Raw genomic sequence first — 26,165 nt, forward strand, 5'->3', positions numbered from 1 at the left:
CGACGCTAACCGGACCAAGAAAGCTGAACGGCCTTTGGCAAATACTGCAAAATAGGCAGGTTCAACAATTCAGGCAGTTCTCATTCTTTTCATTTGAAGTTTGTGCTGCAACTTCAGCACAACATTCGCTAGTGAAGCACTTCACATTTATTAATAAACCAGTGTCTTTTTTTCTTGCACACAAAAATCAATATTTTCAGAAAACTCTACTTGTGTCAATAGATATAAGGATTTAGTTAATTTCTTTGAATTTGGACTAGTTGCGCTGCTTGGCGCAGAGCCCCTTGAGCGTGTTGCCATTTTTCAATATTTTTCAAAAATAATTTCTTTCTTCTAATGTTTTTGAAGGCATGCTTGATAATCTTCTGCTACTTTTCCTTTTATCGAAAAAGAAATTCCTAAAAAAATTCTTTTTTTTAGGCTGTTACGATACCCCACCGACTACCCACTTAACCTACTGTCTCCCGTTGTAGTTTCAAAGGAACTTTTCGAGGAACTATTTCCGGTGCTGTGTTGAATGTATGCACAAAGGTGCTAAATAAATTTGTTGTATCGCAGTTAATTAACAAAAGCTGTCAGCTGTGGTCCCAATATATATAATTTAGACCATCTTGCTAATTGTTGCATTATGAAACCGTTGTCAACTTTGGAAAAATGTAAACTACGTGGAATATTGATTTTCTAAACTTCTATCGACAGGTGTATCTGTTATATAGCATTCATCGCGTGATGAATGCATGAGCAGGCACGTTGAAACTTGTCATCAATTAAAGAGAATAAAAAATAATTATTCAACATCAGGAAGAGGAAGTTCTATTTTATGCACTGAGCTATATTTGGAATGGGCATTGATGCACATACACGTACACATAGGCAGCTTCATAATAAGTGGCATTCATTGAACTTTTTTGCAATAAACCGAAATCTTCGCTAGTTGTCTGGCCTGCCGTTTTGCCATCTTATTGACTTCGAGACGTCAAAGTCTTTCGATTCTTTCAATTTGCTTCGTAATGTAGTCGCAGTGGCATTAAGCTCTTAAAAACAGCGTTTAATATACCCGTTTGGATCACTAATCATAGTATACAGATATAAATTTGTGTTTAAATCCTTGCGCTTCTATTGAATAATCTTAAAAAATTTTATTATGATGGATGAAGAATTCGAGTTTTTTGATATAAATTGTACATATTGACAAAGATTAGCTTTGGAGGAAAAATGAAAGTACAGAAAGCTCTTCAAAGAACTTGAAAATGTAGGACGTCTTCAGCAGATGTAAATGCTTCCTGGTTTCCCCCTTAAACATAGCCTGCGGGGCCTTGCGTACAATCTGTATTTTCATCAGATAATCATCTTACATGTTTTAGATCGAATTTATTAAAGGGAATCTGGGATGATGTTGTAAATAAAATGCATAAAATATATTCACCCCTTGCCAGCAAGCGTAAGAATGAAATTTAGTTGTAGACATAGCAAGAGGTTATTACGTATGAATGTACACATCTATGCACTTACGTCTGTGAAGGATCTATTAAGAAATGTTAAGCATACTTCAGGAGAGCAAAAGGTCTTTAATGTTTGATTGTGTGCATGGATGAATTTATGTATAAGCATGTATACATATGCATACTAATGATGATTGCATAGGTTTCTTTCTACTTCGTTTTCTTAAAAATAAAATATTTATTCGTTTCTTTTTCATTTTCCCCTATTTCGAATGCAATTGTGCGATTTTTAATCGGGGGAGAATGCGTTTCATTTACGAGCAAACATGAACAAAGTAAAATTATATGAAATAAGGTGAAATAGGTAGCGATAGTAAGTTGCGATCTAATGAAAGGACATACGCATATATTAACCGTTCTATTGTAAATAAACCCTTTGCATTTCATTCTCTTTTTCAGCCTTTTGCTATAAAAACCTAGCTTATCTGCAATATGTCGATATGGCAATGCCGCAAGGATAGCTGAATCGTAGAGAATAGAATTTTTTGTAGCATTTCTCTTCTAACTGTTTAGCGAAAAATATAACGTGGCTTCCAGAAATAAAATGCTCTACTTCTGATAGAACTTGTACACGTTCCTTTAACTAATGATTCAAGGGACATTGGAAACTAACACACACATATATTCTCATCGACAGAAGTTACTTTCGTACAAATTTCGCATATATCTTGGAGAATTCTTAATAATCGGTCCATTTTATTCATACATTTGAACTTGAGTATTAGACTTTTCGATTCGAAACGTCAGATTGAATCATTGGGAATAAATTGAGAGCTTGATTTTCAAACCCAAAGGAATTTCTTTTAATTAATAACTACAAGCTTCTCAAAATATGTCATAGCGAAACTGTGCATATTGTAGAAGAAATTAAACAGTGTTTCTATGCTTCGTGTTAATGATAAGCAGACAGACAGGAACGGGTTGTGTCTAACTAGAAGCTTATCCACAATAATCAAAATATTTAAACTCAATCGTAGTTTGCGTACAAATGACTCTAGTTTACAAAGCAGTTCGTGACTTTTCGATGTGGACATTTCACGGGATTCAGGTGGCGACCGCTATTTTAATAACCTTGTCTTCAAATTTGAAATATATCCGCTGGCATGTCTATCTCTTGTATAGTGGACCGTATTGCCTTGAAAATGGGGAAGTCGTAGGACACTCTCTTATTGCAATATCATTATGGAAGGGGAATAAGCGAACTAAGAGTGGCTCAAAAGCATCAAATGCTCGATTAATAATGTCTACTTAAAGTTATTATTCAACACTTACAACGCTTTCGAATTTTTGAAGGCTTTGTTCAAGATCATCAAAAGGGGAACAAGTGCTGCGTAAAAAATTTATACAAAGCACGTTATTTCCATTTTTATAAACATCCACTTATAAAACTTTTCTATTTACTTCTTCTTAACTATTATATTATAATAAAGAAATTTCCTTCTTTTTTCAATAGAGAGAGAACCGTTAACCTACAGTTTAGAAATTTATTTTCCTATTATGGCATACATTTTCCCTACAACGTTTCTTTGAGATGCAAGTGCATCTTGTTGGATTATTTCCTTTTACTTTTTGTAGATTTTATTTTTGATGTATTCCAAGGCTTTCGCCAATAGTAAAATTTGTTGGATTCTTGCAAACAAATTTTTAAATGGTTAAATGAGGTAAATACCTTACGCCTTTACATTTTGCCGCTAATAGTTACGAATACTGTATGTGTGGGCAGTTTTTTTAATAAATTCATATGACAAACTTCTCCATCTGTTACGAGAGATGGCATTGTGGCAAGAACACAATGAAACATATATGGGATTTTAAAAACGCTTTAAATTGAAAGCCAATCCACTTGCTTCACTTATGCTTTCATAACCTAATTCGTTTAGCGGTTAGAATTTCGATGAGATGTCATTGCCTACGCAATTAATATCTTCCGTTCCATTCACATACGGTAAAATGGTACCGAGCTCGTTATTTATCCCATCTCTGGAGAAACGTAAACGAATACATTGAATTTCCTTAATGTGGAATCAAAGTTAAAGGTTATTTACATTGAATCAACGTTAAGCTCTCTTAAGATTTTTTTATATAATTGTACATGAAGAATTTTGTGATATATATATATATACATATATATATATATATATACATATCCATGATTTTTTTTAGAGATGGCGTACAAGGAGAGATAAAAAGTCGATGTTCTTGTCGCAGTTTCCGGAACTATTGTTTTTTTCTTTCTGTAACGGTCACGTTTTATAATTGAAATGAAAACCAATCGTAACATCACGATACATCAACTTGATGGAATTTCAATAAAATTAAAAGATCATTTTTCCAATACCGAAGAGCATAAAAAACCAGGTGATGACTTATCATTTAAGTCAACAGGTAGGATTTGTGGAATTGGACCAAGGTAAAAATTTGTCTAAAATGGGCATTAAACTGAAGCTACTAAAGTTTAACACTAGACTTACCGCACTCGTCATTTTGACAGGTTCAAGCGCTCAAGCTCGCAAAACTCTGCACAAACTCTGCATGTCAACTTTTGTTTTTTGGGACCTACCCCCCACTTTCCTATTTCTAGATGTTGTAGACTTTTTTTCACCGGAAATATTTGTGCAAAATTTCAGGTTTCTATCATTACCTCGCATATAACAAAAAATGTATAATTTTTATATATTTTTTATTACTTCCTTTGAAGAAGAAGTGGAAATCTAGTTGAATGATTTCGAATCATACCTTACAGGACTCATTGAAACCGCGCCGATGAATTTGAAATCGAGAACAGGGTGAAATAGTCTAGCTTTGCTTAGATGAAACATATATAAGCTCACAGCATGACTTGAAATAGTTCTTTTTGTACCCCTCATCCTTCGATGATTCATTTTGTCAAAATGTTTGCAGAGCGCCTAGACGGAAGCTTCAGAGACCGCTCAAAGTATGTACATCCTTGATCAGCATCAAAATCTGAATTGATTTAAGCATGTCCGTTTGTCCGTCTGTAAATTCACCTGACCGCAAAAATGAATGCAGGCTGGCCTTGAAAATAGGCCAAATCGGTCGAAGTGCACGCCTAGTGTACATCGTAAGCTAAGAACACCCCTGTTTTTTGAAAGGAATAAAAAAAATGTTTGTTTGTTCACTACTCATAAACTACAACAGATAAATCGACAAAAATTTGAACGTGTACTTCATGGTGCTGTAGTATTTGTACGAAAATAGATAAAATTGGCCACGCCTACCCAATATTTTAGTGTATCAAAATTTAATTTCTTTTTGAATGCCTTTATAACGCATAGAAGCAATCTTCAAGAACGCAATAAAATTCTCCCAATCTGTCCATTTTCGATAAACGAGGCAAATTACTGTTATTGAGGACATATCTGAGTGTAGAAGTTTTGCTGAAAGGCATAAAACAATTATTACTCACCGTTGAAAGTTCCATTACTGAATTGGCCTTACATGTAGTTGCATGCGATTTGTACAGCAAACTAGGATTAACGTCATACTACTCTGTAATGTATTAAAACATAGCTGGTCTGCAAAAAGAAAAATGAATTTTTTCTATTAAGTTTTAAAATAAACGTAGTTTGTAAGTAAAAAGAGTTTATTTATTTATTTCTTTATTTATTTGTTTATTCTACTTATGCAAGAAAGTCAACTAAAATAAATTGACAGTCGCGTTCAATTGACTCTTAAAGTAAATCTTAAATTAATTAATATTAAAACTTAGTATAAGTATAATAAAACAAATAAGAAGGAAAAAAAAGAAAAAAAGCATGCACATAACTGGCCTAGAGCCACACCCACAAACGGTACAGGACCAAATTGCAAATAAACCCTTAAGCCATCGCAAACATGCATAAGATTGGCAACCGATAATAGTTAACAACAATTAATTTTCGACTCATCGTGACTTTTTAAGGTTAGGAGCGAGTTTAAGTACGACATAGGTAAATTAGGCGCATTAAGCAATGTTGCTTTAATAGACTTTAAAGAGTCCGATAATGAGAATAAGTGATAGACATCATTTAGGTACTTGCAAACAACTCTGAGCGGGTTAAACAGCTCTTAATTATATTACACATTGACTAAGCTTAACCAAGATAAAGTGCCTAGAGAAGCGGTTATGAACATTAAAGCTTACTCCACCAAGTAATGCAGGCGAGCCAATAGCACCATTTATTACTTTGATTACGAAAGAAACGCCAAGAACAAATCTACGTTTCTCGAGAGACGGTAATGACAACAGAAACCTATTTTCATAGGGGGGGAAGAGAGGCAATCGGATCCCAATCTAAATTCCTAAGAGCAAACAACAAGAATTGCTTTTGAGCAGATTCAATTGAATCTACATAGCACCTATATGAAGGAGACCACACAACAGAGGCATACTCAAGCATAGGTCTAACCAAACACATGTACAACCTTTTAGTAATGTAAGGATCATCAAGCTCTTTCGACCACCTCTTTATAAAACCAAGCGCGGACTTAGTTTTGCTTAACAAGAGTTCAATGTGCAAGTTAAAACGTAATCTATGGTCAAATAGAACGTCTAAATCTGTGAACGTATCGACGTCCTCCAACTTATGCGAAGCAATAAAATACTGAGTAATGAACGATTTTCTTCTTGAGAAAGAAAGCTTCTTACATTTACTGAGATTTCGTTTCAGAAGATTCAAAGTGCACCATGCAACGAAATTATTCAAGTCACTTTGAAGCTGATTTGATTGCGATTCTAGAGAGAAGGAAGAAAACAGTTTCACATCATTAGCGCACATAAAGATTTGATTGGAATTAATCACCGATGAGATATCATTAATGTGTAAATTAAATAAAATGGGATCTGAGTGGGTGCCTTGAGGCACGCTAGATGTCACGGGGAATTCATCCGATGTGATGAACTTAAACAGAATCCTGAAGGATGTAGTGCTTATCCATTTCACTAAATAGAACGGGAAGCCAAAGGCTTGGAGTTTAAAGATAAGTAAATTATGGTTAACCAAATCGAACGCTTTGCTTAAATCAGTGTATATTACATCTGTGCGAGAGCCACTAGAAAAAGCCTTGAAAACATGACAAGTAAACTCTGACAAATTGGTGACCGTAGATCGCCCTTTCCGAAAGCCATGCTGTGGTGGAGAAATATACGAATTGCGGGTTTTAAATAAAAAATGTTGTTTGTATTCACTTCTTGGGTTCAAAAATTAAGATATCTGGAAATCATGACGCTTTCAGGAGATCCAAGTAATTACACTGATATGCATTGATACATGAGATTAAAGAAAGCCATTTATTTGCCACGTTCACTATGCTATTTAAAACCTCTGAGCCCAGTTTCTCGGCATCCGTTCTAGTCAATAGTTTTCATTAATTTTCTGGATTTTTAATCCTAAATTTTAGCTTTCTGTTCAATCTTTGGAGTCTATGGGAAATGTTGTGGAATTGTGTACAGAAGAAGCTTACGTTCGATCTGAGGTTCTCTGCTCTCAAGTTTTTGAATAAGGGTTTCAAAGGATACGAGAAATCTATAATATCCCGAAATACTGAGTTAAGTGTATTTTATAAACGCATAAAAGACTTAATGATAACGCCTGCTTCCAAAAACAACTTTTAAGAAAAAGTATATCCAAACTTTAGAAATGAACGTATGTTGACTTTTAGCGTTTCGGAAATTTTAAAGATCGGGGAGTTTTCTTGTATAGTTTGTGGAACCACCTACTGGTGAAATTTCCAAGAAGTTCAGCTTTAACAGTTGTCTGGTGTACTAAAATGATACTTCTGTTGTTGCAGTCCTTCCGCTAATGGCTTTGCTTAGTTTAATATAAGTTTTGAACATTTTTTATCGTTCGTTTGATAACAAAATTCGAAAGTTTTCTTTCGAATTCTTCGATTTTTTTTTGTCTTGTCCGCTCTTCAAGAAGCCCTCTAGGTGAAAGTTTTTTTGTTTGCTTTCAATTTCAACTAATTATTTTCTAGGTGCTTATGTATAACGGAGCCTTGGATACGGTGCCTCCATTGCATATGCAATGGTACTGAAGATGAGTAGGAGAGCGAAGATTCAAGTTATCCAGGGAACTTAAACGAACGAAGCGTTTATTATTTGTCGCGTCATCCCCGCTTCTTATCTGCTTATCGCAATGTGCCCCTGCGTGTAAATAAAAGTTGATTTCCTCTAATAGGAAATGCGGGAAGTAGATGTAAGTGATTAAAAAAAAAAATTATTTCTTTTAATGTCTCGTGATATGAAGTTATTTGAGTCTATAAACCTTGATTAAAACAGTCTCTACCTATATATGTGCGATCAAAAAAAAAAAAAAAAAAAAAAAAAATATATATATATATATACATATATACAAATAAATAAATAAATTAATTGTAATGCAATTGTTTCTTTAATGAATTAAAATTTTTCAATTTCAATTTGCGTTGACGCAAGAGTGAAATTGAAAAATATGTGATATAATTTTATTATTTTGAAGGCTTTGCCTCTACGTAACATTTACATTTCAATAAGACATATATTATTGAATCGATCTTATAATTATGTTTGTCAATTTTGGAACGGGAATTAATGTTTATAATAACGAATTCATTTCTCGTATTACGTATTACGCAACGATCCAGAATATTTGTGTGTACACGTTATGGGATCATCGGTATGATGTGTGTTTTCAGCAGCCCTTGGATAAGTTGATATTTGGGCAGTGAACGCTGAAGATCAATAATCTTTTTGAGTGGCTTTTAAATTTTGTAATTTATCACGAGTAGATATATATATATATATATATACATATAAAATAATTCATTTATATCTTTAAGATGGCGAGAGCAGAATATTTCAAGTATAAGCAGGCGAATAGCATGCTCTTCAGCATGCTGCAGTGAAATGAAAATCAATGTTAATCAATAAATTTTCTTTTGCGTGTTAATAATGAATGTTAATAATTTGCATCCGCGTCGATACATGTATGTATAGAAATAAAAAAAAAAGTTCTTCTGTTGGGTGTTCATAATGTATGTTAATAATTTGCATCGCGTTGATATATATAAACGTTTCTCATTCTCTTACGCGGTTTTCAACAATCTGAATGCCATGGTTAACATTTACTTAACGTGTGCCTACATCTCATCATAGACTATCGCGGATACATTTTATAGAGTTATTTGTTTTCTTTAATATGCACACACTTCAAATGTAGAGAGCATGTACGCGGAGAGGCGAATTGTCCGTTCGTTAATTAATTCAATTTCATCGCACTGTTGTGCATTTTAAAAAGGCTGCTTATTTCGCTGGTCGAATTGTTATTCACTTAAGAATGCGCGTCATTTTGCACGTAACTGCCATCCATTGACAAGACTTTATGTCGCCATTTTGACAGTTGACTCATTTATATTTGCGTTGTTCACGTATATGGCCGTTACGGCCATTACAATGACCCGCTTAAAAGTGGAGAAAATTAAGATACATATTACATAAAAAATAAGCTTAAGCATACGGATTACTGTTATGCAATGCATAGCGCAACATGTGCGCATACGAATGAAAGTGATGCAAAGCAAGTGCTAAAATCTCTCGTTCGTCCCTCTTTTCTAAGATGATCGGCAACTTTGTTTTCATCGTTCACGACGAGTGTCAGTTATATCACATGAGTACGGTTGTCGCTTTTCGAAAAAGTAATAGTGGATTGCACCGACTACGGTAAATATGCAATTGTTGCATGAATGATAAGCAGCGTTTGAAAAAACTTAGAAATCTTTTGAGAGAGAGAGGAGAAAGAGGCTGAAAACTTCTTCTAAAAGCAGTTTAACTAAGGCACCCTACCATGTCATTGCAGGCAATAGTTGGGCAAGCATTACAGGGCTCGATTGTTTACTTGGAGGCATAGAGAAATACGCTCAAATTTTAAGGTGTTTTTATGGACAGAGATGATACTTTTCCAAACTCAATTATCGAGTACTTAATGAACAAGTATATACAGGGAATCGTGCAAACATACGTTATTTCTCTACCAACAGTTTTTCCTTTTAGCGTTATCGCAGAATTTATTCAGCATGCATCCTAAGGTAACGAGTTGAGTAAATGGTATTGTCCTTAAAAATTCTTACTATTAGAGCTGTTTATGGATATATTCATTCCTCTTGCATATATTCCTATCCGTCCATCTATATCTAGAAATATCGGTTTGTACGGAAAGTTATTTCGTTTCTTTCTAACAGTGCATTTAATTTCAATTTTTTCATCTCCAAGTTCACATTTAAGAAGCGCGGTCTGAGAGCTGATATCATAATACTTGTGTGGGAAAAATTTGTTTTAATTCTGCGCAAAAGCTTTCACTTGGTGTGTTTCCAAATACGGAAAGTCGAAAGCAGGGCTTACTCTATTACAAGCGAAAAGGTGAAAATGATGTCCAAGCAGGGAAAGAACTATTGGATGCGTATAGAGGTGATGAAGGGACAGGATGTCAGTCCCGAAACTGGTTTGCAAAGATTCCTTTCGACGCTTTTGCATGAAGTTGTGGAAGGTCAGTAGAAGCTGCTGATAAAGACAAAATGTCGGCATTAATTGAAGCATACCGCCGAATAGCAACTCGTGAGATCACTGAGAGTTTAAATGTATTGAATTCTACTGTTCCGTACTGTTCTATGTACAAAGAGAAGAAATCGATTTTTGTTTTGGTTTCACGAGTCGCCCAATATATTAACTATACATTAGTCGCCTATAATAGAGGCATTCGTGGCAACAATATACGATTAGGTGTAAATATGTGAGATTGTTTTTTTCTCTCTCAGATGATTGCTTATAGCAACAACTACGGTCGCAAAACTAAATTTCGTGAATAAATGCTTCTTTCCATTGTCTACAGGGTAGATTTGAAAGCAAAGTTTTCGTATAAGTTAAAGGGAACGACATTTTTCGGACATTTCTATAAATAAAAAAATTTTAAGAAATTTCGATCTAGATTTTTAGTAGAAATATTCAAATATTATTTAAAGTATGTCACAAATAAAGGCAATTGGCTGAATGATCTCTTGAACGATGAGGAGTCGCCGAAACAAAAAAACGCTTAAATCAATTCATGATCGAGGCGCGAGCATCAGTTTCTTCAATTTTCTTCTTCTTTTTATTTTTATTCTTGGTGCTGACATACTGGCTATTTAAATTTCACGACCAGTCATTTCTTTCAGTATATGCATCTCTTTAGCCTGACGAAGATATATATGTTCTTGATAAATCCCTACGCACTGAATGAAACGGTGGCTAGCAATCTTTTCTATTGCCGAGGCGTTGCTAAATGTGCTGAGGGGCAAGAGAGAGAGAGAGAGAGAGAGAGAGGCAAAAAGAAAAACAGCCGAGAGTGAGAGCGAGAACGAGATAAAGATAGAGAGAGTGTGTCATTTTAAAATCAAAATTCAATCAAATGCTGCGCTGACAACGGGAAATTTATACAAAGAGCGATTAGACAACGTGTATTACACGTATTATTAGCCTCATTCAAGGTTGTTAATGAAAGCCCCAACTGTGTTTATTAGTATTATTTACATCACAAGCTCAATATTGTTACGCGGGAACACTATTAATTTACTTTGAATTTTAAGTTAACACAACATATACTTAGTTTAGTTTAGTTTAATTTAGTTATCTTTGGTGCACACTTTTATATATATTAAAATTAAATTCTGCTTATTTTGTAATTAATTTGATTAAATTTCCCATTTACTGACTGCTTTTGTTATATACTTACGTTACTGATTCCGAAACAAATTTCAAATTTAAATTTATTTTATTAGAGATGAACAGCAACTAGCTATGTTTTTATTATATATGTATAGCCTTCACAGATGCCATATTAAACTGTGTGTTTACGTGTACACTGCGGACATACTTGGGATTCCGTATGTGTGTACCATGTGCTTAGATTGTTTTGCGGAGGTAAATAGCTTCGCGATGTGAAGCAAAGAAAAACTATTGTGGGAAATTATTTTACGGGTTTTGAAGTCTAGGAAAGCGGTGCAGTTTGGTTTAGGTTGAAACATTTCTACTAATATAATAAATAAATCCGTAATGCTTCGTTTTGCATCAGAACTTTTTGCCCGACCAGACAACTATTTTAGACGTTTTTAGTTATATTGTTCAGAAATGCATTTGTATTTGTATTAAGTTGAGAAAGCAGGTGTTGGGTCATCCGTCCTTTTCGTAAGCGAACAATCACTTCAAAATGCTTCGGTGATGAGCGAGTTTAGTTGAAATCGTCTTATTTCGGAAAAGTCAACTTGTTATTACCAAAGCGAAATTTTAAAGCGTGTAGGTAGGGATGGCGTACCTTGGGAGCAATCATTAAATTTTCTCCCAAATTCGGTGTAAAATGTTGAGCAATCTATGACGTTCTCAATTGTTTCTTAAACGAAATGGTTTAATACCTTGAAGAACTAAATATGCAATAATTATGCCTTCAAATGTTTAAATGTTAAAGTTTCCTTAATTATAAAAGAAAAAGTGGGCATAGACAATATGCCTGGAATTGCTGGAACCAAAAGCGCTTTTTACCTGAACTCAATTTACCCGCCCTTTTTTACAAATTTCCGTTAAAGAAGAAATTGTATGAGGGTATGTACCTTTTTTGAGTAACACTTACTGCGGCAACGTCATTCCTTGGATACGTGTATTGCGGTCCGTGTGCGTGTGAGAGTTATGCTCTAAAACTGTTTTGTTGTAGTAACTCCACTATGGCAGCGTATATATCTACGTCTTGTTATATGTCCAGAGAGAAGGACTTGGCTGCTTGCTTAAGAAGCAACTGTTGACAGCGTCAATAGAACGATTCTCTTCAAGTTGTTGTTTTTTTTTTTTTTTTTTTAGCTTAATTGCAGTAAGAAAATGATGTGGTAACGTACGTTATATATGGAAGACAAAAAGTTGTAAGAGAAGCAAAAACTCACTGAAAGCGCGTGAATACGAAATATAATCTTACACTAAATAGCTTATGGTAATTACGTATTGTTTTCCTGAAAACATTACAATCTATTGTTTTTTCTTCTAGATATTGTGGCATGTCATGCATTATGGCAGCGCGCTGTTTGCTCCCCATCTTGTTTTTTTTTTTGTAACAAATAAATAAATAAAGTTGTATGCAACTAACGTAACGGTATTAAATAAATGATTTTGATAAAATCCGATTTAAATAATTCTGTTTACTAACTACATGACAGCAATTTACTCTCTTAGTTTATGTCAACTAATTAGTTTTTTTTTTTTTTTTTTTTTTTTTTTTTATAATACGAAATTAACTGTCCCTTTTGAGAAGAGAGGGACATTGTAAATACAACACAAGTGTGCCCTGTTGAAGAATACCAGATATTATATCTATCTAACAAGCAACGTTTTTTGTGGGGGAGTAAAGCAAAAAAATCTATTATTCTGTTTATGCAAAAAGAATGAAAAAAAAAGGGTTAAGACAAGCAAGAGAAAAATGCCCTCACATTAGGGCAAATCTGAAACATTCACCATTTAAAGTCAAACGGATTGTTGTGTTAATTTTTAGGTAAAAACATCATTGAAATAAGGAGGAAATATATCAAATCAATGAATATCATCCACATACAAGTCCAAAAGCTAAGATCTTAACTTTTCAGCTATTGAAGGGGAAGTGTATGTTTAATGGTAAGCAGACATCTTTTAAAGCAAGAGAGATTCGTGTGCGACAGACGCTAACCAAGAATATATTTGATGCTTACTTTTGATTGAAATTGATGAAACACTACAAAATTCATATAATATACTAATTATTTATTTAACAATCATTTATTCTGCTTGTATTTGTGAGATGGCGGAAAAATGTGTAAGCAATTAGATAGTCCAAAAACAAGTAGAACCCTATAGTGGGACATGCTCCCTACATCACTTTGCTTAAGCAGTCACTCATAAATTGGATTTACAGGGAAAATGGTGGAAAAAGTGGTTCGATCTGGCTCATTTTCAATAGCGCTTGTTCTTGGGCCAAAGCAGGTCGATGTACCACATTTCATCACAATATCTTAAAAATTGGGCCATGTACCTTGAAGACAAGACAAACGTACGGAAGGACAAGCTTATAGCGATTCAGAAAATGATTTTGCATCTGTATGATAAAAAGTGGGGGGTCTATCCCAAGTCCTTCTGGGTGTTGCCAACTTAATAGGCCCTTGCGTCACGAGCGGCGCAGGGTATAATAAAAAAGTTTGGAGTATATATAGGAAGGGTAAGATATGTATTGATTTTTTTTTTTAAAGTAAACGGATACAACTGCTATTACAATTTAACCGTTATGAGTCTTTTTAATCGTGGTGAAATTTATGAAAAAAATAAAAAAAAAAAAATGTCGAAATTTTTCTCCGGAGTTAACTAAATGCGAACTATAAAAAAAAAAAAATTTTAACAACATTACATTAGTCCGCAACTACAACATTAGAAATTGGTCTTCGCATTTGCCCTTCTATTCTCTTTCGAGATGAAAAACAACCGAGGGGCTTTATCAAAAATTAACTTTAGAAAAAAGATGAAAAAAAGAATCGGTTCGCTCTTGTTTCCAAAGACAAGTATTATACTGCAAATGGTTTTGGGAGCGGCATTAGCACATTCCATGTGGAGGTGCTCGCCATTGATGACTTTTTAAGTTGGAAAGGTATATCGTTCATTGGCGTCGCCTATCAAATGTGCATGCATGGCAAGCGAACATATGTAGAGATGTTCTTGTTGCATCGGTAATTACAGTCATCATCAACGTTTAATGTTCATTGCTGCCTGTACACGATATTCACATTTTTAAATAAAATTTCAATAAAATGTTATTTTCATTTGAAAGCGCATGAATATGAAATGTGTTAACATAAATTATTTATGTATGTCATGCCACAAGATGACAAGACATGAAAAATAGCTCTTTCAGACTTTATAACAACACACCGTCATCAATTTCATTTTAGACGTTGCTTTACTACAAAACATCGCTTTTGTTGAAATATAAAATTGTAATAAAAAAAAAAAAAAAAAAAAGAAAAAGAAAAGGGAAAACAAAAAAGAAAAAATAAAAAAGAAAAGAGAAAAACTAAAAAACTAAAAAAAAAAAAAAAGAAAGGAAAAAAAGCACCTCTTACTTGTCTTATGCACATAATATTAAAATGGCTTCATTTTTCCGAGTAGTAAGACCCTCTTTTTACCGCCGCGTTTTTTCCATTAATTTAAATATGGCCTTGACATGAATGCATGTTCGACCATCAGTTTAAAACTTTTTCTATTAAACAATGTTTGCTGCGTATTTTAAGATGGAAATGTTTGGTTTTGTTTTATTTGGCTTCTCCACCACATAGCGCGCCGCCTGCTGATTGCTCGGGGGAGGAGCAGAAGCAGGAGGGGTGAAGGTGGGGGGGGGGGGGGAATATTGTTCTCGTCGTTTATTGTACTTCAGTTATCGTGTGTTATAGCTGTGTTTGTCGGTGTGAAGACAATGCAGCGTTCATTATAAGAATCGTTGTCAGGGCAAACATGATGCGGTCGATAATATACGGCCGATGGTTTGTTCGACTTTTTGTTTTTTTCAATTTCTTTTCTTTTACTTTTTCTTATTTTCCACTCTGACACTTTTTTCGTTTGAAAAGAAAAAAAAAAATTGAATATTCATTAACCTTAGTGGTGAAGCATTTCCTCGCAAAAAAGGAAAAGAGAAGAGAAAAAGAAAAAGAAAAAGAGAAACGATATACCTGCGTATTAAGATAGTAAAGCAGCAGCATAAAACGTATAGAATTTGCTTAAAGTAAACAAGTGTACGAAACTGCGTATAAATATTTTATATATGCATCGCTTCCAACCTGAGCGACCTGATGATATGGATATGTGATATATATATATATATATATATATTTGTACGGTCATTATAAGATAAGTCTAATAAACCGCAACACACATCAGTGAGTGAGTATGTCCTGTAACGTTGCATAAAGTGTCGAGAGTTTAAATTTATATCTATGAAAGAGCGTTAGGTAGGTAGACTCGCCACAAATTTATGCATACCCGTATGTTCAGACAGACAAAAACCTACGGAATTAAAGCATCATTTTCTTACATACATATTTACATAGGGTATATATATTCATTTGCAATGCATGCAAATTTCTTTAACATTAGCTTAAAATTCCGTAAGCTTTTAAGTTCAACGCTGAGAAACTCATTTTGTCTTTTCTTCGATCGATACAAATACAAATCAGAGACACAGAGAGTTCTGCGAACTTGATACATACTTGGTACATTATTTATTGAAACGGCACGTATGTCGTAACTTAATTATGGGTACATTTTTTACTTACATCTATCAGCTGTACTTGAGTTTCTAACGATTTTATCGTCTCATCCCCAATAGGTTCAAGATTGCGTACTATAGTGTTTACATTGGTGTGCTCGTCAGAAAACTCGTACCTATCCGTGATACTAAATTTTTGTTTCCGACATTTTTTCGTCCTATCTTCAACTCATAATCAATTGTCCATTAGGTTTTCTGGTGTCTTTGTGTATGTGTATTATTATGTAAAATAACTTGTATTACTTCGCTTCTTTTTTAGTGGCAGTGGAAAGTCTGCACTAATTTTACTGTGATTATGAGATAGTAACTTATTTTTGAAAACCATCTCACTACTACTATTACTGTCCGCGCAATATGTCCTCTTATCAAATCTTGACACACAACTTAACTAAAAAAACGATTTCAACCACTTGGTACACATGTTTCGAAATGTATTTCGTAGATCGCGATTGAAAATGGTCGTTTTAAGGCGCCACTTGCGCATGTAAACAAAGTTTTATTATTTTGAAATACTGTTTTTTTTTTTTTTTTACTTTTTTGATTTAATTCATAGAGAGGTTATTAAATTGGCGTAAAAAGCAAAACGAGAAAAGAGGAGAAAACAAATTTTTTGAAGCAAAATAAATGAAAAAAAATGAAAACTGTTTACTAATCCCTACGCTGTCCGAAAATTTTTCGAGTTTATTACATAAGATAAGAAAGGAAAACAGATATACAGAAATGACCTGGCACAACGTTAAATGCTTGACTTACAAGAATGACAACAGCAAGAATGACCACCATATACGGTGTAAGTAAAACGCTTATATAGCGGCATGGCATGGTATGGCCGCTAAAGGTGAAAAGTGCAAAACTCGTAAATTCTAGACTCTGTGAAAACAATTAAAAAAAAAAAAAAACAAAAACAGTCAAAACCAGTAAATGTTCTACACCACACTACACTTATTCGTGAAACGATCTATGGAAATAGGGCATTATATGGGAAGGTGTCGAACAAATGGTCCGATCTGGATCGTTTTGAGTATCATTCTTCCTTGGGGTGAAAAAATGTCAGTGTACCAAATGTCATCAAAACATCTCAAAAGTGGCGGCCTGTAGGAGATTGTACAGAAGAATACAAGTGGGACAGCTTAGATCGATCCAGAAAGTGATTCTGAACCGATCGGTAAATAATAAAAGGTGGATTTATTTGTGGATATTACATACGTCCTCGCAATCTTAATATAGGCTGTAGCAGAAATGGTGTGGGGTATAACAAGGCATGACGGGCGTGAGAACACGTAACAAACACACTGAGAAGAGAGTAGTAGTTAATACAAATCGTTCACTTTATTAAGGCTAAGGCGAAGTACTTTTTGTGTTCACTTTTAAGAATTCTCTCCGCTTTGACATGGCGAGAATTACCTGCTGCCAAGTTCGTCAAACATCTTTGAAAAAGAAACAACATTCACATAACACATATCTGGTGACGATACCAAGCCATCTCTGAAAATTTCAACATTGTATTTGCATTAATAATTTCTCGGATCTATATGCAAATAAACTGTGAACACTTTGATGTGTAGAAGTGAATGTATTTAGAATTGTAGACATGAAAACTATTGTTCTTTTAAGTATATTTTTGAAAGTCTGTTGTTTGCGAAAGAATTGATTGACGGCAGCGTTTTTATTTAAAACTGCCATCTATGAATGAAGTGCTTCACTTATACATCAGAAGATCAAAACCGAAACGTTTGTAAGATACAGTCTTGGTTGTAGCAAAACACCAAACCAATGCATCCCAATTAAGATCTAGTCCCCGAATATGCAATTGTAGACAAAAGGTTACAATTAAACCTATATTTTGTGATTGGGAAAACTTTTCCCATAGTTGACGACTTGTCTAACCCTATGGACATTTTGAAAGTACCTGACGAGGATAATATGCATAAAATATGTAACTTCATTAACGCCGTGGATTAGCCATCTAGTTTACCTTTTAGGAAAGAAAAAAAAAAAAGAAGAGTCGATAGTTTTCATTGCCTGCTTTTGCCTACTCCTGCAGCCACACAGGCTGATTTTCGACTAACAACTCAATGGTCGTGGGTTCAAATCTCAAGCCCGGCAACGTTTTTAATTATGCCGTTAGCCTGCGATGTGCTAATGCTTTAAGACTTTAGTCTTAGAATTTATTTCAGCGGTTAAATTAATAATAGTAATAGTAACAACAATAACAATTGATTTTGTTAAATTCGATATTAATTGTCTTGATAAAATGCATTGAAGGAAGGTTTCCTTTATGTAAGTTACGGGCTCTTTTCATCGTTTAGCTATTCAGCGGTTCGACCGCTTGTTGACCCGTTTATTAAGATAACAAATATCAGAACGTAAGTAAGTTGTAGCTACTTATACTACTGGTTAACAATTGACGTATCGATCCCCTGTAGTTGGAGTGATTATCACATAAGCTGCTAATCTATGTTTTCTAATTAAAGACTTTCCCTTTTGGTATTTAATCGGTTAAATTCTTGAATTATTGAAATGATTCCAATATTTTGAATGAGATGCTATTAAACATAAGGGGTGTAAAAGAAAACAGGGAAAGAAAGTATTAATAAGAGAGAATAATAATAACCCTTAAGTACACTTTTGTGTTTAATTTGAATGTGTTGAAGATGCAGTCGTAATATGTTCACTTTCATGATAACTGTATCTGTCCGTACATGAGTCTACCTAGCATCAATTGTTTTATTTTCTTATCAATTTTCTTCTCTCAATTTTTCAATTCCCAGAATTTTTTTCAAGTTTCGCTTCAACGTTTTAAAGATAATTTCCGTCAAAGGTGATTTGGTCGATTGAGTGGGTGGAGCTGAATTGGGTTTTGCTCTTATTTCAAATGGAAAGACACTGCTATTTCTCGATTACTCGGTTTTCGTTAAAACTATAGCACTCTCTTTTCTCGCTGAAAAGAAAACTTTTTTTCTCGTAATGCTTGGCTCGCGAGGGCCTACCGGTGTATTAAAGGTATATATGTCTATTTAATGAGTCAAAAACATACGATAGTGCCGTGTTTTCCTAAAAAAAAATATATATATATATATATATATATTTCAGGTTGAGAAAGGCAACCTTCCCCTGTGCTGGTAAGTGAATGCCTACACAAAAGAATTGAAGATTTTTGGCCTTTGCCGGTTGCGTTGAACTGCCCTTTTAAAATTTTATGTTCGTTTTTCCATCACTACACATTACGGGCATTTAAGTAACCACCACATACTCATATATATGTATATGTATATATATGTGTATAAGTATGCACATTGTTTTCATTCATGGTGGGTGCGGTGCGAGTTTACGTGACATACCAACTAGATCTACAAGGTAATTATATATGCGAGTGCACTTATGTAACTTCAACTATCCTATGCTTGAGGTATACGTATACAAGATGGGAAATTTTAAGTTCGTATCAAAGCGAGAGGTTTAAGAGATGACAAAATTTTTGCTAACCTAAAAACGAAGAACTCGGTTTTCATGCAAACACCAGTCCGATTACAAAGTAGTCACCGCAGAGTAGAATAGAATATAGTTATGTACGCGTGTTCTTTGTAGCGATTATGCCTTTTTCATTATACGCACTACTCTGATACACTAGTTTTGACATTTGGTTTGCAAGATTGAAACGTAATATGGATATCAGATCGCAATGCACGATATCCGTGGGAGGCAGCGTGTTCCCGTAGTAGTGAATCAATTTCGAAAGAATTGAAAATTTTAATATATTTATGTCGATTAAATCGATCGAATCGGAAATGTTGAACTGTAGACATAACGACGGTTGTCGTATATGAGTTGAAACGAAACGAAGACAATACTTTGTTCGTAGGTGCCTTGCCATCTATGAAAAATATCGATCTAAACACTTGTCGCAATTGGTGATTGTAATTACAAGAAAACCATGATTTACATAAACGTATGTATTTTTAATATATATGTTGACTCTAAGCTCAAAAAAAAGGTATTCAAAATTCTTCTCATGACGCGAGTTGAGTATAGCTTTCTCTTATTTGTTTGTTTTAGCTCACATATTTATAGGACCGCTTTTTTCCCTCTATTTCTAATAAGTGCATGTTACGTATAGAGTGTGTTTATATAGGTCAAAGAGCAAAACCACAAAAGAGACAAATTTTTGCATAAAGTCTATGTTTTTGCTCCGCTACTGTACTAAGGTAGTAAAGTAGATACGAGGAGGACTACAAACGATTACTGATTTTTACTAAACAGTCCAAATTAAAGCTGGCACGTTCCGCTAGACTGAATCACAAAACACTTATGCTGTCGCTTACATTCGTATTGCATTACACGGTGGCAGCAGTGCACGAAAATTTATTTTTTTTCTCATCGTACTTTTATGTACCAATAAAAAGAGTGAATACTACAAAGTAGTAGGGGAGTTAATTATGGGCTGATAAACATTAAAACAGAAAAATCCTAGCTAATTACTTTAAGCTTTATTATTAAAGTTATTTAATGTTATAATTTAACGGTCAATTGCCATTAAGCTATTTATGTTTTCATATTGCTTTGTGTTCGCCGGGCTACTGACATACATAATATTATTATTTCGCTACTCTCATAAACTAGGCTAAAGCGAATGCAGTGAGGCGTGGGGAAGAGGGTTGACAACTATATTAAATTTTATAAATTTGCTTGTATTTAAAGAATCCCATTAAGGATAAACATATTACTGATCGGAGGGAATAGCGGGATCGATTTGGATATATTTTATAATTATTCGCGAACCCTGTTGAGAAGAATAAATTTAGCTTTAAATTTCAGTCTCGTGAAGTAAGATGAAAAAACAACGCAATTTCCAAAAAAATTTCTTCCTCATTTTCCGAGATTTCAACTTATTTCCAATTGGAGGGAACTCTCCTCCGAGCTTAGATCTTATGTCTTACAACTTCTCCCATTATGTTTGGAACTTATAAACTTCCAAACTTACGAGCTTGCAAAAACAGCGGAGAATAGTTTTGATTTGGATACAAGTATTAAATTCTAAATATGTACTGCGATCTTCTTGTAACTGTTACCACCTAAGTAAAGCCGGGTAGGTAAACGCTATTGTTAGTTTTTCGATCTAAACCGCTGCCGCAACGCATAACGATTTTAAATTAGATCTTTGCAGCATCTTTGTTACATCCTTTCTTGTAGTGTATTAGGTGTACAAGTAAATTCTTTCCACTGAAGTTGGTTGCTTTATAGAACGTACCTGTTGCGTTCAGTTTTCCCGAAATTTCAGGTATAGATAACTTAGCTATCGAAAAAAATTCGCATGCAGTAAATAATTTTTAGTTTACGATGGAAAGTTTTACCGCATTCCCTATATATTGTCCAGGCCTGACTCTATCCAAATACCTTTGATTCAGATCGATGCAGTCGTATTTAGTAGATCAGCTGTTCATAGAATTTGCGTGAAATGGGTCGATGGCTATTTCGCCTTCAAACCGGCGCGAGAGAGCATAAGGTACCCGGTAAAAGGGTAAAAGGCTACAAGAAATGATGAGGCATTCATTTGCTTGTTAAGCTTTGTAGCAATCATATTTTAAGTAAAGTTGAAGTTTCTCAACAAACGGAACAAATTTCTTTGTACACCTAGTAATTTAGAATTATTCATAATTAACTTAATATTATGATTATTATTTGCTACTTATACGTATTTGGCTTATCTTCATGATGACGTGGTATTGTATTGGTAACCAACAACCTCATACGAACCGTGGCAATTTCCTCAATGTGGTTTTGGACGGCTCTTGTTTGCAACGAGTTTTAAACCAATATTTACTATGAGTTGACAATTATACATTTTGGTCTATTAAGCATGTGTGTGGTTGGGTTCCTTTTTTACTTGCGATTATAAATTGAGAGCGAATGAGGCGAATTGCAGCTTTACACTTCCATATTTGCGACCAGTGACTGTTTAAGCAACGTAACAGAGGCGAAGGTGACAGAGCTCGTATTACTATGACATATGCAAATCTTAACGGTGTTTTAAAATGAATGTAAGAAGTAGTTTTGATAGAAAATACAGGTATATGATTAACAAAACTAAAAACATTATAGTAGGCGACGGCCATTCACCATTCTACACAACTCGACATCATCCTACAGTTATTCATGCAATGACTTTTCAAATTAGGCGTTGTATGGGAAGTGATCGAAAATGTGGTCCGATCTGAACTATTTATAATAGCTTGCGTCTCTACACGAAAACATGTCGGTGTAACAAATTTCAATGAAAATATCTCATAAATTGGATTCTGTAGCTTGAAAGCAGAAGAACAAGATTAACAGATGGACGGACATACAGTGACATGGATCGACAAGCTGAGACCGATTTAGAAAGTGATTCTGATTCGATTGATACACTAACAGTTGAATCTATCTCAAGTGCTTCTGGCTGTGGTGTACGTCCGCGCAAACTTAACACACTCTTGTACCATAAGACAAGTGATGTAGGATATAAAAGCTGTCAATTTTTTATTGATCCATAATGTATATATTGAGTAGATGTAGGATTACGTACGAAATCTAGTATATCGGGTAAATAACGTTCCAAGCTTTGCTTACACATATGCGCTTTGTTTTTTTTTGAATATTTGCATCCACTTTTCTGTCTCTAATCGCTGTGCGTGATCGATATTCATTTCATTTCCTGAGTCAATTGAACTTTCTAAGCAAGAAAATGTAGATCTTTCGGGAGAATACGCAGTTGAAGAACGGCCAGAGTGTTTACGACCGCTAATCGATCTTTTTCCCCTATTTCATCATAGTTGCTCACTATTCACTATTCCGCACAATCAGGTTTGACGCAAGTGGTCTAAAACTGTTGTATGTCCGATACCCAATTTCCACTAAGTATTAATGAATATTAGGTGTTTTAGGTTTTTTTCAATTTTATTTGTAAGATTTCGTGGGCTTTTTCAGAGATTGGCTTGTCGGAGCGAGATGCATTGTTGATATCGAAATTTGCGGATAAGACGCGAGGAAACGCTCTTACATTTGTAAGCACCACGTGCTTGCGTTTTTGCCCTTTTTGCGCTAAGATTGGGGAACATAGAAAATTGTTTGTTGTATGTTACACTCACAAGGGCTTAACACATATCCACCTCTCATTACACCTGTTTTCTGAATCAATCTAAGCTTGCCTGTCAGTCTGATGTCCGATATTTGCCCATCTATACTTGTGTTCAACGTACAGGTCGCAACTTTTGAGATATTTTGATGAAGCTTCTTAGACTGGCGCGCTTTGATCCATTGAAAATGTTTCGAATTGTTTTACTTTTTCGATTTTTTCGAGAAAAATTGCAATTTTCAAAATTTCTCGATAAAAGTCGATATGTTATAGTACTTCGATATTCTAAACTAGTGTGAAAACTTAAAGTCGGCCGGGATAATTTTTTGAATCCACTCTCATAGAATTTTTCCTACGAAAGCAAAAACTTAATATGGTAAGTTGATTCAATTTTCAATATTTCATGGTAAAACTAGTTCACAATAGTTAATTGACAAAGAAGTCAACCTTATTCTCGATAAGGTTTTTCACGAACAGTAGCGTCTTCAGGAAGGGGATTTAATTTGCAATATCATACGATGATCCTTAATCCATACTAGTGATTGAGCTAAAAAATAAACGATACGGAATTTGGATCAGATAAATCTATTGTTTAGACCGCGACATATGTAGGGCTTATCATGAAACAAACACACGCCCTTATAAAGTGCCAAAATTCTAGTTCATTGGACATCCCCAAAACATACGTATTATTATCAAAACGAGTGATTGAATGGGTTAGGCGAACTGGTGTCGAGGTCAGCCTTGCCCGATTATAATGATCTTACTTGCATTAAAGCAATCTTTCTCGCTGACACCTAGTTTATTACTCGCATTGGAATTTCGTTTAAAACCCGAATTTTCCCATTCGTTACTTCAACTAGCAAACAATGAAGTCTTGAGCAAATTAAGAAGAAAAAGCTACCATTATTGCTACAGTGGGAGTCGCTGAGTTGACTTATTCCTGGCTCTTTTGCTCCCTATTAGACTAGTTATGTAAAGTATTTGTATGTAGTATAATAGTCCAAGGTACATTAAGCTTTTGCGTACGTATGCAACACGCGGAGGTATTTTAGAAAAATTTACCTTTTATTATACTGATCGCTTCAGATCGTCCGTCTCTCCATATATCTTTGTGTGTAAATATGGAGATGGTTTTTAATATGTCACAGTAAGAATTAGTCCATAATAGTAGATTTGATATAAAAATTAAAATTTGGATCAATTTTTGTACCTTCCACGATCAAAGAGTATGAGCGACTGGCAATTGCCTAATAGCTTGTAGGTCTTTGTTAAAAAGATGAGTTTGTTTAGACCATGTCAGTATAGGTTTTGAGATCTTTTACATATAAGCAAGAGACTGCTGCTACAAAAACTGAGCCCGCAGAAAGGCGAAAGCAGCATACAACTTTTAGTGTTTCACAAGGGAAACAAATGTGAAGCATAATATATTAGGCGAAGTGGATCGAGTTGGCAATTTAAAACAGTCATCTTTGACCGATTGTAATGTTCTCGTTGTTTTGTTGATTAGTATTTATATGCACATATTATAATTACAAATAACTCTCTAATGTTTAGTCAATATATTGTTACGTAATTGACTTTTGATTTCTTTTTATCTACTCTTTTACATAATTTATTCATATCTCACTACATTATGGATTTATTTAAGTGAGCACAATTTAATTTTTAGTTTTAAAAAAAACTTTCATTAATTATAATATATACATAATATATACAATTTAAATTTTTATGAACATTATTTCTACACATCTTCATATTCAACTCATTATTAATATTTCCGCTTATATAGTCAATTATTTACATCTCGTGCTACTTTTTCATTCCCATTAAACTATTTATCTCTATTCTCACTTTAACTTTACTTACTCTTACTGCAAGTATCATAATAAGGATTACGCTCCGGTGGAAGCGAAAGATTTTAACACCGATATAATATATCATCGCACATGCATATAAATTATATAATTTATGTAATCAAAGCAAGTTTTTTGCTTAAAAATATGTTTGTTTCTTTTTTTTATATCCTACACCGCTTATCGTGCAGAGATATATTAATTTTATAAAGATATACGCACCACTCAGTGTATATCAATACATTCAGAAGGTTTTGAAATCTAGATCCACTTTTTTTTATTCTACATTCTATTCTCTATTCTATTTATTTATCCACACTTTTTCATTCTAAGTCATTCTTGTCTGTCCCTTTTTCCATTATTTTCTTGTGCTCCTGCAGGCAACCTATAGGCGGCAATTTTTAAAATATTTTGATGAAATTTGGTACATTAATTAGCTTTGGTCTAAGGACGAACACTTTTGAAAATGATTTGAATCGCTTTTGAAATGGTTTCGAGTGCTTCCCGTGCAACTGTAGCGTTGTGTAGAGTATTTTACGGCGTGTTGTTACGCACTATAGTGCTTTTACATGCTTTTCCTCTTTTTTTCTTTTTTTTTTTATTATAACGATAGGTAAAGTAAAATGAACATTGAATACTTCCTCGCAGACGTAAGTTACACATAAGAAAAAGATGTGTGGTTAGGGAACAGGAGAGTAGGGGTATTCTAAGTCTCTCTGGGAGTTGAATTAAAAAGGTACGAATGCCACCTACTATTGTATGATTAAGTTGATTCTTCCAGTTGCAGTTCTTGGCGGGAGGGGAGAGGTTAGCCTTTAAAGTTACTATTATCTCTATGCTCCAGCTTTTTTCTCTTTTCTCCTCGAATATTCTGGCGAGAAACAAATTTCAGGTTTTATAACGTTCATAATTTAAAATATAAAGCAATTTCCTATTTTCAATATATTTATCTTACATTCCAAGTAGCAGTTTAAGAGAAGTTTTATTATACCCTGCACTGCTTGCGATACACGGTTTATTAAGTGGGCACACCTTTTATCATACCGGTCAGATTCAGAATCATTTTGTGCGTCAGAGTCATCTATCCTATAAATCAGTGCTTTATAAAAAATCTTTGAACATGTGTAGTCCATGCTAGTCCCCTGATAAACAGACAGCACAAGAGGTAGATGGAAAGATAGATAGATAGATAGAAAGATAGATACATAGATAGATAGATAGATAGATAGATAGATAGATAGATAGATAGATAAATAGATAGATAGATAGATAGATAGAGAAAGAGAGAGAGAGAGAGAGAGAGAGAGAGACAGAGAAAGAGAGAGAGAGAGAGGTGCGTAGATGAGACCTTCCAATAACTAAGAAG

The 26,165-nt window shown here is 34.2% G+C and overlaps 1 protein-coding gene across 5 annotated transcripts in view; it reads right to left on the reverse strand.

Annotated features, from left to right (window-relative positions):
* Positions 1-26,165, reverse strand: part of LOC119644699 (hemicentin-1) — a 162,622-nt gene that overhangs the window by 12,149 nt on the left and 124,308 nt on the right. For all 5 annotated transcript variants that reach the window (XM_038044425.1, XM_038044404.1, XM_038044399.1 and 2 more), the window contains one exon: positions 4,930-5,038. The gene's annotated coding sequence lies outside the window, so the exon portion shown is untranslated. The remainder of the gene's footprint in view (positions 1-4,929; positions 5,039-26,165) is intronic.

Source organism: Glossina fuscipes, unplaced genomic scaffold (genome assembly GCF_014805625.2).
Source record: "Glossina fuscipes isolate IAEA_lab_2018 unplaced genomic scaffold, Yale_Gfus_2 0, whole genome shotgun sequence".
Classification (NCBI taxonomy): Eukaryota; Metazoa; Arthropoda; class Insecta; order Diptera; family Glossinidae; genus Glossina; species Glossina fuscipes.